We start from the raw sequence: 16,202 nt of genomic DNA, 5'->3' as shown, positions 1-16,202 counted from the left end.
TTTATATATGAGATTGAGCCCAGTCATAGTGAGTCCATTTAGACAAAAGAAGGTCCAGAGAGCATGATTAAAGTATCCCAAGACTTTAAATATTCAACACTGTCTTATAGCAAGGCACTCCAGGTTTTTAATGCATAGAGGACTTTTAGGTGCCGTCAATGAGGTTAAAACCAGCGCTAAAGAAAAATCAGCACCGGCAAAATGACAAGAATGGAGAATAGTGTTTTTTAAACCGGTTTTGTGAATTAGGGCTTCATGTATTCAAGTAGTAAATAAATGTTTATGAAATGGTCAGAGAAAACTAGAAAATGGAGAAAAAACACACCATTATGTCTGCATGAAGACCGGTAATTGTTTCCCTCTTGTGTAGTCACCCCCCTCTCCAAATGCCCATTCTGACCCAGAAAATACCCTGAGCACTTATAAATAAATCAGTTAATTCACATGTCACATGCTATACTATAATCGCTCCACTTATCCACTCCTTTAGTCATCCACAGCCTAATATTCAGACTAAAAAGTAATTTTGTTTCACTCCATGTACCATTTGAATCAGTGTGGGTGTGATTCAGAGGTCCAGGTTAAGTCATTATCCATTATTTCATTGACTCATGCATTTGTTGCTTGCATTTTCTGCTGTCCATTCATTATCTCATTGATCCATTTATTCTATCCCTACTGAGGTCATCTTCTGTGCATCACAGTCATTTTCATGCCCTCACCATTTACACAAGTGGACAGATGACCGAGCCATTTATCCTTGTCTCTATATGCTGTACGTTACCATTAAAACCCATCGGATCGATGCACTGGGAGGCACAGCAATTAGCACCATTCATTCCCGGTCCACTCCGCTGCCCTTGACTCTAGAAAGCTACGGTATTGTGCATCACTCTTATTTGCTCTGTAGTTTGGTTTCACCTTCAGCCTCCCCAAAATTATTTATTGATCCGTTTTCTTTGTCGCTTTAGGACAACCGTTGACTGTGTGATATCACAAATAACCTGCGAAATGGGTAAAAATAAAAAAGGATTTTCACACTGTTTCTTAGGTCATTTTGTTAAATGCTTTTCATGCATTTCTAGTAGCCAAATAACTGCTGTTGTTTTGTGTGACTGTTTCTCATCATTTCACTCTGTGCCAGATTGTCACTTCATCTGCTGTGGACAGAGTCTCAATCTGTTCTTAAACTACACTCATTTCTCAGTGACTGGAATAAGATTAGCCTGTCCGATACCCACAACTGCTATAAAAAATAAAAATCCTACATAAAATCAATTTCTGTAAGTGCTCAGGACAGATGAGCGAGTACACAGTGAGATGTTAGAATGCTCAGTGTAGGATGGCAACTAAAGCTGCCAGGATTCTTCTTGCAAGAATACAGTTTGACAGGTTTAAAAAAAAAAAACGGAACATTTTCAGGTAAAATAAAGTTGCAAATTGGCTTTGGACTTTTGCTTCGTCAGGAAAAGTCTCCCTTTCTCTCGCTAACATTATACTGTCGACTCCTCACACCAGAAAGTTTCACGTCTCTGCATTTTGAGCTAATTACAGGATATCTTCCATTTTATCAGTGATTAGGAAGCGACTGTCAGATTGAGATTACACCTGTCATGAGGAACTTGTGCCATCCTTTGCATGCCTGAATCTCCATGTGAAGACAGCTTAAAAGTAAAATAGCCTCAGGACTTCTAAGCAAAAGCAGACCAACACTGATGTCAGCTAAGGTGTTCCTTCCTCTGTCTTATCAACACAAAAACAGGTCATCTGCCTCTTTATTCGCCTGGCTGCCTAACAGTCCACAGCTCAGTGCCACTACAGAGGCACGCTGAAACGCTGCTGTAGAGCCTTTGCATCTCACGAGAGAAGACAAAACCATCTGTGCTTATGTGCAACAACAAATGTGAAAATCGGACCTGGACAAGTGCACGAAGACACTTGATGGGCAGATGATCTGAACTAATGCGTCGTCACACGGCAGGGTATGGACGAGGCGTGCAGCCAAAAAAATCCATACTTTAATCATCTGGCTTTTAATTTGTGCCAAAGTTTTGTTAAATACTCGTTCTCGCTATTAATTTCACAAAACAAAAGTTTCCTACACCCCACGGAGCTTTTTGATATTTTAAGTCACACCAAGGCTAAATAGGAAATGGTGTGAGCGTGCACGAAAGACTTTCTTCACAGTTTGACTTGTCACAGCGGGAAAAGCGCAGGTGCTACTGACAGCATTAATTCTATTCTATTCAGGATCCCAGGAGGTCATGACAATGTAGACAGCACTCACAATACAAAGACCCTGAAACATGAACAGCTGAATAGAAATCAGTCATCACTGAATTCATTATTTACTTTACATCTGCAGCACCGATATTAATATTAACCTAAGGTGTGTTTGACAAGTCAAAATGTCGACATGAAAAAGCTGCATGTGAGCAGCGCCTGGTTTGATTCAAGCATTAAAGTCTGAACTTATAGTAAAGCTATAGGAATAAGCTAAATTTACTTCCATCATTTCCATTCCGTGTAATTAAGTCTACCGAAAGGCTTCTGACGGAGCTGATAGTTTCAGCAGCTGTTTCAATTTTCTCAATTCACATAATGGACGACAATTTAAGTGCTACATATCAGGCTGAGCATTTCTTGACAAGCAAAAAATGTAAGGATACCGCTGACAGCCTGAAGAATATCCGCCAGTTTATCGCTGAGAGTCTTGAGAGACCGTCGAGACGAAGCGACGCACCACTTTCTCTTGAAATCTGCCCCTATGTCTTTGTGTGAATGTTTACCCTCAAGATTCCCATGAAGAGCGAGTGTCGGGAAACGATCAGCAAGTCGTTTTCCCAGCTGTGCTTGTAAATGGAAGATGTGTATTTCATGGATGCAGCAATGTACCTGTTTTTAACTGCAGAAATTCATCATTTGATTTTCTATCGGGCAAGATAGTTGAGAAAATAATGGAAAAACAGGGCGGGAAAAAAGAGCGAACCAGAGAAAAGTAATGAGAGAAAAAAGACAACACTCCAGGTGCATTAGTGCTGCATGCTTTCCCCTGAACTCCTCTGTGATTTATGTGCAACTGAAGTCCATCACAGATCGCACCAAGACACAAAACATTAGGAGTTGATGAGAACAACGCGGTGCTTTAAGGAGCAGAACGCATGATTTATCAACAAATGGTTGCTATAAATATGACCTAATGCTGATTGAAACACGATTTAAAAGGGTAAGTGGGGAGCAGATGCTGAAAAGCTATTTTTAAAACTCACATCATACAAACGGCTTTGAGAACCTCTCGGTGAAAGTTGTCCCAGCTCGTATCTGTTTCCCTTCAGCACAAACAAGACTGATTAAATCAATGTACACATAAGATATAGCCACATAAACAACACACAACTCAGTGTGTCACATACTACCAGGTACTTAAATATTATTGTATTAGTGTTGAGTAGCTGTGAATCCCTTAAAAATGCAGTTTTTCTAGCTAAAAATAACACCTTATTCCACTTTCTGACCGGGTCACCGTTCTTCTAACCCTTAATTAGAGCAGAATGAGGTTTCAGAGTGTCATATTTTAACTTAAGATGACAGGTTTCATCAAATGTTTTAGATACTGTTTGCATCATTCCATATACACTGTAAAAAAATGAATAAATAAGAAATCTGTGAAAATGTGGGGCCAGAAAAAAAGGTCAAAAACCGGTAAAATACTATAATGTTCAAAAACATTAAAAACTGTGACAATAATGGCAGACATCTGTGAAATAGTAGTATTTTCACCTGATTTAAATACAGCAAAACAGTGTAGTGTTATTGTCAAACATGAAGAATCAATTACATATTCGAAATACAGAGATTTTTGAAGTAGACTCCATTTACAGTTTTGGCATGTTCTTTACAGTTAACATGGAAATTAATAACCCTTTTCTTTAATTTTACTAGTTATTTTCTGTTATTTAACAAAACAATGAACGTCTATAACAGTAGATTATTCAAACTATTCCGCAAAAAAAATGTTTGTTTTTTTAAAATTTCTGTATAGTGCAGTACCCCAAAATTTGGAATGTCGACTAAAATTTCTGTTCGGTTTGAGAGATTTGTCAGACTTTTGTGGTGCATAAGAGAGATATAACGTGTTATTAATTGTGAGCTTTCTTTAGAGTTGTTTGAAGGGGACTTTGTTGTCTTCTGACAGAAGCATTCCCATTCCTAGTTCAATGTAATGGCTATAGCTTCACATTTAGTGCACAGGTGCTAGAGATGTTTCGATCTAGTCATCGAATTCATGCCAAGCACAAAATATATTTCCATTTTTCGTGTGGTCTCTCCTGCCTGCATCTCTCTCCTTCTTTTCATCTCTCCCTCCACCTTCCTGTCTCTCACTTCATTCTGTCTTTCACAGCTTTTTTGTCTCTCACTTCATCTTCCCATCTTCCATTGTGTCACTTGGGCAGCTTTTTGCTTAGTCTGCCATCTGACAGATGGTCATGACACAGAGAGACAAAAAGACACAGTGAATTTCGAACACACACACACCTACACACACACACACACACACACAAAGGAACACATCTGAGTCGTGGGGAAAAGCCAGTCTGTGTCCAGCTCTGTAGTCAGTGAGAGAACAGATGAAGTACATCTCATAAATGCTCTACGGAGAGAACATGATGTTAAATTCATTTCTTTATAAATATAGATGTAAGAGGTAGTTTTAAGTGTCCATGAGGCTTAGCTCCTTTTTGTTCGGTTGTCTTCCTCTTCTTTAATCTACCTTTTTAGGATTTTTCTCCTGTGGTGGTCGGTTTGTTTTTCTAGTTTGAGCCACCTCACAACTCCCGTGGGTGTCTGTGTCCCTGCGGTGTGTGTTTATCTCTGTGCCTTGTTGTTGGTTTATGTAGGGCAGCAATAAGCATCTTACTGCACGCAGAGCAATGAAGAATTTACACTGGTTAAGAAAAGAAGGACAATTTGGGGGCTTTTTGTGTCATGCTTTAACACAGGGTGACAGGAGCAAATGGTACCTGGCAGGATATGTGCAGCGTTTTCACAATGTGACAAGTACACGCTGTACGTCAAAGCAGCTGAAGTCCACGAACAATGAACACACACTGAGACTGTCAGGGCCGATTTCATTATCAAAAAACAGCCCTTTCTAGCTTCCATTATGTGTGGAGGGATCTGAGAGTGCTGCGTATAAATAAAAACAGAAAAACCACATGCTGTCAGTCAGTTCAGTGGAATGTGTTTAGAACACACTGGTCATTTATGTACATTTAAACAAGAAATTCAGATTTTAGATTGATTTTCCTCTCAGTATACAGCAGAATAGAGAACAGCCCCAGGTAATATAAATTCAACGTAAATCAGTTCAAAACTGCATCAGCTCTCCATAACTGCATTATTTATAAAATGAAAAGTAGTGTGCTATGAAGATAATATTGAAAATATTATCATCATGTCTCCCCATGAAAAGGAATAGCTGGAGAAACTGAAAAAATTTGACTGTGAGACTTTGAAGATGGAAAATCAGTGATCACCTAAAAACCAATGGACAGTTGCCATGGTAATCAGGGAGTATAGAACGAGCCATTAATTAGTCACAGTGGTTGTACTCCTGAAAAGACACCAGACAGTGTGCTACATGCATAATCCAGCTCCGAAAATGGACAAATTTTTCATACTTGACACGAGGGTTATGAGTGGAAATCGAAGGTTCTGTGTCAGCTCAGTCAAAAAGACAACCTTTACCAAAGAACATGAAATGAATCCTGACGAATATTGGGAGCACATTCTTTGGTCAGATAAACCAAGATAAATATTTTCGGTACCACAGTGAATGCATAGCCCTCACAGTGAAGCACAGAGGTGGGTGTATGATAATATCCACCTGCCTGAGTGCAAAAACTACTGGGGAGATCGAGATGACATTTATGGACGACGGCACAATGAATGCCTGTGGATATACCCAAAATACTGACCGACAAGATGATTCCCAGTCTGCAGAACCTTGGCAGAGGCGAAATATTCCAGCATCAACAATCCAAAGCACACTGCCAAAATCACATTAAAGTTTCTAAAGAACAAAAAAGGGAAAACTATGACCTGGCCAAGTCTGTGTCCTGACTTGCGTCCAATAGAACACCTCTGGGATATTTTAAAGAGAAAGTTAGAGCAACACAACACTGGCAGCAAAGAGCAACTAAAAAAAAAATGTTTTGAAAAATGCCAGAACGTCTCTAAAGAAATTTCTGCTGTGCTGGTATGTACCATACCGAGGAGGACTGAGTATTGAAAAAAATCACTCACAGTAATTACTTCTGTCACATTTAGTTCCTACTGTGGGGTCTATATTTTCAATATATTAAATCTAAACTGTTAATATATATAAGAGCGAATGTCCCACTTAACAACTTGGAAGCAATGCAACTACAGTAAGGTTTGGAGATTCAGTTACATATTACACAGGGGTTTACTCACTTCTGCTGTAAACAAGCAGCTCATAATAAACCTTCAATAAATATTTTTTCTTTGCCAGCTAAAGGATCTCAGGGCACAACAGAGGTCTCCCACCTGCTTTTCTGATAATGGGATGGACTTTAAGCCCCGACAGATCAGACCAAGCATGCACGCGTGTGTTCACAAGTGTCACTTCATATCTGAGTATGTGGGGCTTTGCGAGTTCACATGCCCCGGTGTGTTAGTCTAGATACACAAACACTTTGTGCACTTGAATGAGTGTCTACGAGTGTGAGTGTGTACTTGTGGTATGGTCTCTAATAGTCGGTATAATCCACGGTAATCTGATCACATCCACTGATAGATTAACTCAGATAGGAGCCAAGAGTTCACCACCAACACACACACATAACAGTTATTCCTAGGATGACGTGTGCATACACACATCAACAGCACACATTATTCCTTAATCCATGTGAACGACGCATAAAGAGAGCATCTTTATACCGGCCATTGACAGAAACTCTCCTGCAACACATTCAAACTCAGGCCAAAACTGCATTTCATTTCACCGCCTGTGATACAACAAGTTGTGCCAACGATATGATTTGCTCTGTAGGCTTAATTCATCACAAAATCGCTCCAAAAAAAACAGCAGCATAGTGCAGGACATCAGCTGTGAAGAGCAGCAGGGAGGGGAAGCAATGAAACGTACTGATGGAAAACAGCACACGGTGATGAAACAATATGACGCTCAAAGATGTTATTACTGAAATTCAATCTGAAATTACTTTTTGTTGTTTTTCATCACTGGTTTTATAGTTCCAGCAATATTGATTAACCTGCTAGCTGTTTTCTCATTTAATCGAATAACTGCACGGTCGGTAAAATGTTACAGAGACAATAGAGAAAAATGCCAGAGAGCCATAAAATATTCAGGATTCCAGCAAAAAAGATAGTGTAGATGATCAGCAAATGTTTTCGCTTGAGAGATGACTTTAACAAACATCAGATTGGATAACTATGGCAGTTTTAGAGACATATTTAATGTGTTCAATGTCTTAATACCATCCAAACCCAGAGAGGGATATTGTTATATGCCATCTGTTGCAGGCTTTTACCCACAGGCTGGCGTACAGCACCGAGTGCTGTTCCCGATTAGAGAAAACGTCCTTCAACTGGACAACTGAGGTTCAAGTCCCTGTGACAGCCAGCATCTGTCCTGCTGAGGTGTCCTTAAGCAAGACACTGAATCCAGATCTGCTCCAGGAATGAAGCTCAGCGGCTGAACCTGACCTTTGACCTCCCTGAGGAGTGGAAATAGAAACATCCACACAGGAGCTCAAAGCAATATCAGACAAATATCATGCAGCTCTGGCTGTCCGGCAGGGAATCTAACCGGTTTTTCCCCAGGTGCATGTGAGATATGTCTTTGTTCTTTACCATCACTATAAACGAATGGAAGTCCAGTTTAACCTGCTTGTCGAGTCCGATAAACATCAAGAACATCTGAAGAGTGACTGTCCCCTCACAGTCACCAACCGTCTCCCATCACTGCACTTTGAAAACTAATCTCTTTAACAAGTACCTCACATCACCCTGTGCATCACACCTCCTCCTCTCAATCAGCCAAACCTACTAAAATCTACTGCTAACCTGCCTTGACTGTGTGAAATAATGGAAATGTGAATTTAAACTACAACCAAACTACATCTGTAGCAAAAAAGAATCTGCAAGAGTCAGCTGCAGTTATGGCAGAGAAGAAAACATTAATAAGAACGAATAATTTATTTATATCCAGCCACAACCACAGTCTATGATGGAGCATAATGAGGAAGAAAAGTTTTTTTTTTCATTTTATTATAATGTGGTGTGACACTGCTGTTAACTACCCCAGACTTGACCTGGGAATGAACTCGCTTATGTATCGCCATCAAGTCATGTGGACGCAATTCCCTCCCATAAATGTTTACGACACTGACTTTCCAGGGGGAATTTAGTACACAGAACTTCTCAAGGTGGTCATAGCACGTTTGGGTTATTGGTAGAAAAACAGGGAGTCTCCAGCCATGCTGGCATCCGCAGAAACTCATTCAGAAGCACAAACAGGTTACCCAAGAGTAACAGAAGCAACTTTAAAAGCTGAAGCTGGGTTAAGGATTTAAAATCCACAGAAGTCCTATTTTCCAAACTGCTTCTTGTTACATAGAACATTAGAGCAGCAGGAAAGAAAACTTAAGAGTTTATAGAGGAAGTGTGCTTAGATGTGAATGAGTAAGTATCACATGGACAACCGCTAAAAAACCAGAGGTGTTGTGCTTGCTGGAGGAGATCAAACAAGTCGGAAAACAAAAATTAGTATCGTATCTCCAGTACAGTCCTTTAATCCCTCATTAAATCACTAATGAAACAAAAGTGGGGATATGGCACGTACTGAGCACAACAACGTGACGTCTTCGTCCACATGACACCAGGAGAGACTTCATGTGTTCACACTGCGACCGTGTTAAAATCCCTGATTCAGTCTCCCTCGTAGTGACGCGATCCTCTCCGGCTCACGCTGCAAGTTGTTTATCCACGAGAAGAAAGAATCTAGAACAAGTCACATTTTTTTTTCTCTCCTCTTTAATCACAACTCCGTGTCCTCGGGCCACACACACACACAAAGACACACACATAAGACACACACACACAGCATCCTCTGGCAGCAGTTCAACATGAAAGATGAAAGCAGTGAAAGAAGCTTGTTGCTGAAAACAAGCCTTAAAAAACAGCAGTAACTGGGATGTCATTACACAGGGGGGAGAGTGAGGTTGGCTGAGGAGGGAAGATGCAGATGGAGCGCCGAGGCGTTTGCGGTCGTTTTGTTTTGCCACCCAGCAGAGCTTTCAAGCAATACCGTTTCCACGTTCAACCTGCTGAAACTGACTTTTTGTGCCTCCGTGGCAGCAAACTTTGGAATAAAACTGTCAAATTGCACATGACTGAACTTTTCACCTGCGAACGCTCCTCTCCTAACTTCATTTCATCTTAATGCATCTCCTCTCCCTCCTCCTCGACTCGCCTCCCTGCAGGGCTTCTCCCTCCTGTCTCTGCTTCGACTCTCTCATCGCTCCCCTCCACACGCCGCCTCCACATCGCAGCCCTCACCTCATCTCTTGTGACGCTCCTGCTTTCTTCCTCAGTAACTAACTTGACATTTTGGATTCTAGTTTGTTATTTTCTCAAGGTACTGCAGCACCCAGCACCACCTACGGCAGAAGCACAAAGCCGGAGAGAAAAAAAAAGTCACATTTTAAAATCTTGTCTGAGTTAATGCGGGATGATTTGGGTTCAAGCCTATAAAATAAAGTGAAAACCCCTTGTCTTCATCATGCCAAAGAAACTCAGCTGGTGACTTCGCTTGAACTGTAAATGCTTAAATTTACCTAACTGCTCCTGTAAAGCAATGCTGAAGGGAAAACTAGCAGAAGAATTTGCACATGGCTCTCACCTAAGTGTTTGGAAGACATACAAGACGAAGAGTGACAGGAAAATTGATACAGCAGAGGCAAGGAAGGGTGAGTAAGGATGCAACAGTCAGTCAGTGGGAGGTTTATCCACATTTACTAAGCCACACTAACCTGAGTTCTCTTGGTAGGGCTGCCTGAGACCAAAGCTTTTAGATATACTTCAATCAGTTGCAACAATGAAACCACTGAACATCTCGTAACAATCCGGTCTTCTGCTGGGAAACCTTGGGTCCTGCCATTCATGTGGATGCAACCCAAACATTGTTGCACAGCCTCCCATGTCAAAACACTGCAAACGTTGCTCAGGAACAGCTCAAGGAACACAACAAAGAGGCAAGGCATTGACTTGGCTTCTAAACTCCCCAAATCCCAAAGTGACCTAGCATCCATAGGCTGCACCAAAACAAGCTTTACCAACGGAGAACCCTCCTCAGAACCCACAAGACACAAAGGATGCACTGCCAATGTAGCGCTACCAGACACCAGAGGACACCCCCAGAGTGATGATCAGTGTATATTTTTAACCTGACAAAAGCTTTTAAAAGTACATTTAACAAGAAAATACAAAACCTCAAAAATGAGCCTTGAGTGAGTTGCAGTAACACTAGTAAAGGCAATGAAAGGACATTTTTATTTAGGCTTTTTAAAGTCTCAGTAAGTGGCTGACATTAAGTAACTTACCGGTACAAGCCGGAGTTTGAGGCTGGCGAAGGTCACGACAATAATTTCCTGCAGAGTCTGAATGTCTCCTTCTCTGGTTCATCCTTTCCCCTCTCAAAACAATCCCACACTTTAGATTTCCTGGTCAACATATACAATATTCCTCCAATAATCAGATAAATGATAACATCCGTCCATTACTGATTCTGTGTAGTTTCCCTTTTTATTCTCATCAACCAACTGACCAATCAAAACTTTTTATCGACTAACATTTGATGAGCTATTAGGGGGCAGCCTCAGAGCCTTTCGCTGTCATTAAAGACAGATTACCGTTGCTGCATTAGGAGATCTTCAGCCTTTGCACTGTCTAAATAACGTTCAACAGGGTGAGTGACTGAGGGAGGAAGGTGGATGATGGAGGAAGCAGGTCCTTCTATTGATGTCTTACTAAAAGAGAAGTAGCCTGACATCATAAATTAGGGTGGAGAAACAGTGTTGAGCTGGTCAAAATATCAAATGATCGCATTATAGCTTTTACATATATTGCTTTCTTCTGCATGACACTGTTTACAAAACTATAATACTCCATAACAATGAATGGCACGAGTCATCCAGCAGCTTAGTGTAGCATCCATACAGATACAATGAAATATGTAATACTGTACTGAGTAATACTGAGAACAAATCATGAAGGACACTGATGAAGACAGAGGTAGAGGAAATCAACCTGTGATTTATATATGGATGAATAAATCGCTGAATTGGTATATTAATCTGCCCAAACGTCCACTCAGTGCTCTAACACAGAGAAGCTTGAAGTTATTCAGTGAACCACCACTGGATAAAAAATGCCTCTGCTCTCCCTCTGTCTAACTCGCTGACGTTTAATAAGGCATGACTGAGAGGGAAAGTTATCCAAAACATCGCAGACCTATCAGAAGTGTGTCAGACACACACACACACACTCCTGCTGATTCACGGCTGTAGGAATCCTCTGCTTTAAACACATGGAGGAGCCTTATGTTTGTTTGTAGCTTTAAAACAATGCCGTAACTTTCGTCCCTTCGAAATAACAAACAATCTGTGAGAGAGGCAGATAAGCAGCGAGAGAGGAAAAAGGGAAGACAGAACAATAAACAAATGAGAGGAGAGGGGAGCTGTTTGTAATATCAGACAACCCCGAAGCCCTTTCGACTTCACTTGGTTCTGAATTCAGACTGAACTGAGCAAACTGTGACAAGTCTCACCAGGGTGTGTGTGTATATGTGTGTGTGTGTGTGTGTGTGTGTGTGTGTGTGTGTGTGTGTGTGTGTGTAAGTGTGTGTGTAAGTGAGAAAGAGTCGGGGGGTGTAAGACGGCTCAATGGAGCAATTGTGTGCTCTGGCCTCCTTCCCAAAACCCCATCTGCATCCTACACACACAAACACATGCAAAGAAAGATGCACACACACATTCCCACAATCTCCAAACTAAAGTCAAACCACACACACACACAAAGCAAAAATCAAAGAAATCACCACTGGTTCCTGGGTTTTTGTTTAACACTGGATAAAGTGGGCGACATCTGAATCGACTGAAACCTCTCAATTTGCCCTCCAGAAACAACAGACAAACTTCTACCAAATCACAGCCGCATCATTTAGGGACGATTAAAAGACCAACATCGTCTACTGTTCACATGTTGCTCCCACATTCGGTATTTACTGAAAAGAAGCACAGTTCTGCACTGTCCGAAGTAATGTCATTCATAACAATACAAAGTACCAGCACACCTACGGTGCTGAGAAAATGTCCACCAAGTGGAACATCTTCCCCTGGGGGAGTTTTAAGCATTTGAGTTGCCTGCTGCAGTGATTTTCCACAGCTGCAGCTCAGCGACGCTGGAGAGGAAAGTAGGAAGACTACTGGCTACTGTTCAGCACAAGAAAAGTGTTTTTCCCCACTAAAGCGGAAACAATTTGTTGCAGCTATTTCAAAAAGTGATTTATTGTTTAAATGCTTTCTCATGCAACAATGCCAAATATTTCCTCCTTGCCTCCTGGAGGGAGTCACAGGTTTTCTTTGTCGTCCGTAATAGTAAGTTTGATATGTTTTGGGGTTGTCCACGAGTATGTTTTAAACCTTTTTTCTAGATCCTTCGATATGGCATGTGTCTATATACAGATATCGCTGTAGGTTATAGGCTATTTGCAGTACTGACGTGTAGACAGGAGAAACACTCTTTTGCTTTTGATGCCAGAGCAGGACTGGCGCTAAATGACAGGGAGATGTACTAATGCTAGAAACTTAATTGATATCAATAGGAAAGCTGGTCAATAGAATGTCTGATGGTTTCACTTAAATGCATCAGGAGCAAATCTTTATGAAAGCACATAAAAAAAAACCCTCAAAGTTTGGTTGCATAAACAAACCTCATGTATGTTCCCTTCCTGGCTCATAACAGCCTGTCATATCTTGATAATGGAGCTTCTTTACCCTCTGCTGCTCTCCCCTTGGATTCTGTGCAGGTCTCCCGAGGTGTGTCAGACCGCTGCTCCTCCCGTCTGTATCCACAGACCTCTCCTGGTGGATGCTGTGGCTGACAGAGTCGGCTTCGCAGGTAAAAAAAAAAAAACACCTGTGGCCTTGTGTTTCCCATCACCTCTGCCTCAGTGACTCCCACTCCCACTGAGGGTGACAGATTAGCTGTGAACACGGATGCTGATTCCTAGTTTCCATCCAGTGACACCTCATCCTACTAGCCACTTCACCCTTAACCTCAGCGCAGGTTTTGTTTACTTTTCTGTAACTAATGTGCATCAAAATGAGGTAATTGCTTTTATCCTTATCTATTTTTATTTGTGAGTAAAGGTATATAAATGTGCATCTTTTTTCATTATAGTGTTAGCATTACATTTATCGCCTCATTAAGTTGATAAAAAAGTTACAAGTGGTTACATTCAAATTAATGTGGTTCTTTTTTGCTAGTCTTTATTAAAGATAAGTTTTTAAAATGACTGATGATTATCAGCTGGCGTGAAACATTTTATCGTTATGATTCTTTCAGTTACATCGCTCAGCTCTTTGTCAGAGTGTGCAGCGTTGTCTGCTTTGTTTGAATGAAGCAATTTTGTGCAATGGTAGACATGGCGAAACAGTGACAGTTCTAACTTTGCAAAGACTTTTTACATGTTTATACCTAAATGTACACTTCTAGAACAGAGAATCATATACAGCTTTTTTCAGGCTTTGCATTGGCCAACATGGCTTTAGGATTATATCACGGCTGGTTTGACTTCAATTGTGCTTGGACGCTACATTTTTCAGTTTATTAAATGAAAGAGGAAAAAACGTGATTTAAAAAAATCACCTAAATAACATTTAATCATTTCATATTGGCAGTGTGGTCTGATGCTGATCATCTCTGAGCTCACAAAACTCCAACAGAGTCAGAGACAGGCAACATTAATGAAAATCAATATATTAATACAGACATCATGACTAAATGCTAATACAGGAGGAGGCTGTGGAAGTGGATTACTGAAAGTAGGCATCCGTCATTGACTGATGAAAGGAGAAAGGCCAGTTTACCAAACAGCGTTGCCCAGGACAACCAACTCATCTCCCTCCCAGTCTGTCAGTGATGGTTTAACAATAACCAGAGCTCATGTTCATGGTGCCATGGTGTCCTTTACATCTATTGTTGCAGGCCTGTATTAATGCCTTTTTAAGACACACACACACACTCAGTCTTTTCATGTTGAGTGAGCGAGGTCAGAGACAGGACCTTCTGTGTTGCTGTCCCGGACTGCAGCGGACATGAAAAGAGTGAAATAAAAGGTGAGAAAGAAGGTGTCAAAGAAAGCCGGAGAGCTGATTCACAGTTGTTGACAGAAGCAGTGAAGAGTTTGGTGAGGGTGAGAAACAAGAAGACACAAAGGAGGGAAACAACTGAAGGAGATGGGAAGAGTGATCGGACACCCAACCCACTGGGTCACCAGAGGTTTCCATCCGTCAACCTGGATTTAAAGATGCCCTCAACAAGTCACAACACCCTCATCTGTTGTCACGATACAGCGAAGAACTGGCAATCATCAGTGCAACAACAAAATGTTCACTTCCAAATCTTGAAATCTTTTCAAAATGTCAGATCTTTACGTGGTGGCGAATGATTATTCAGCATTGTGAAAGCTGCTTGTTCCCCTGCTGTTAGTCAGTTTGAGAATTAATTCGAACAAATGACTACGGATAATGCGCAAGTTCAGATTAAATTTTCAGAAAAGAGGCGCTGCACTGCTGGAGCTTCGAAAGGCGGAATGCAAAACAAGACAAAGCGAGCAGGAGAAGGAGAGAAGTGTCGAGGGTGAAAGATGAAGAGGGAGGGAGATGGAGTGAAATGCTGAATCATCGGTGTGTGTGTGTGTGTGTGTGTGTGTGTGTGTGTGTGTGTGTGTGTGTGTGTGTGTGTGTGTGTGTCAGCAGAGGGGAAAAAAGTAGGTCAGGGTGGAGGGGTGCAGCGGGTGGGGATGGTAAAATCCCCAATTCAGTTGTACAAACTCTTTCATCAACCACTTGCTTCCTCTCTTTTCTTTCCCTTCACCCCCTCTTCCTCCCTGCCTCCTTTGATGCCTCCTCCTCCTCCCCGCTAACAGTAATTGATTGTCCCTCCTCAACCAGATCTGGCGGTCTGTGATTACTGCCACCGAAAAGGTCTTGACATGCTTTAAGACAATCTGCATGTTGGAAAGTGCTTTCATTACGTTCTTTATGACACAGAAAGGGTTGTCATTTGTGAAAATTGCAGCTCCGGGTGTTTCTTAAAGAGAATATAATGGGACATATAGTGTAGAGTTTTGCTCTTAAAAAAAAAAAAAAAGGCAGAAAGGTCAAAACTGCTAACAGCTTTGGATGAATTTACAGTAACATCTCCAGAGGCCATCAGTGTTTAAGTACTAATAGCTAGTGAAATCGCAGCACAGCAAGTTACCTCATACCTCGGAGTGTGTCGGTATGTGTGTGTGTTTGGTTGGAACAAGAAGGAGCTTTAAGTCTATAAATATTTTCTTTCCCATACAAGGAGAAAAGTTTTCTGTAAGTCAGCGGGGGAAGGTGTGTTGTTGAGAATCCCATATGGATGTGAGCAGGGGTAGTGTGTAATGTGTGTGTTTGTTTAAACTGGACTGAAGCAACATCAGTTTCCACTACAGGACTATACTGTCTGGTAGCTCTGCTGCAAAATGATCTTGTGTAGATTCAAGACCAAACGTAGAAATGTGCAAATAGAACTCTTGTTCTGTGCACACGAGTCCTTGTTATGGAAAGTAGTTATCAGAAGCAGAGAGGGGATCTGATGATCTTATGTCGTAGATTATTCTCATGTGGCATATGACTGCTTTTCAGGGGGACATAGAGATCACATTAAGGGTGCCATAGAGCCAGGAGGCAGTTGTGGTGGTCCTTGATGTTTTTCAGCTGCCTCTAAAGTGAGTCTCTCAAACCACAGACAGAAACCAGCTCCACTGTTCTGGACTGCAGCTGGTGACAGTAGTTCCTATTCTGATCTGCTGTGAGCTCGAGTAACATTCCGATTAGAAC

At 41.3% G+C, this 16,202-nt stretch overlaps 1 protein-coding gene across 2 annotated transcripts in view; it reads right to left on the bottom strand.

Moving 5' to 3' along the window:
• Positions 1-16,202, bottom strand: part of galnt2 (UDP-N-acetyl-alpha-D-galactosamine:polypeptide N-acetylgalactosaminyltransferase 2) — a 61,698-nt gene that overhangs the window by 28,372 nt on the left and 17,124 nt on the right. The window lies entirely within an intron of this gene.

The sequence above is a fragment of the Amphiprion ocellaris genome, chromosome 1 (genome assembly GCF_022539595.1).
Source record: "Amphiprion ocellaris isolate individual 3 ecotype Okinawa chromosome 1, ASM2253959v1, whole genome shotgun sequence".
Lineage (NCBI taxonomy): Eukaryota > Metazoa > Chordata > Actinopteri > Pomacentridae > Amphiprion > Amphiprion ocellaris.
This window is presented reverse-complemented; position numbering and strand designations above follow the sequence as displayed.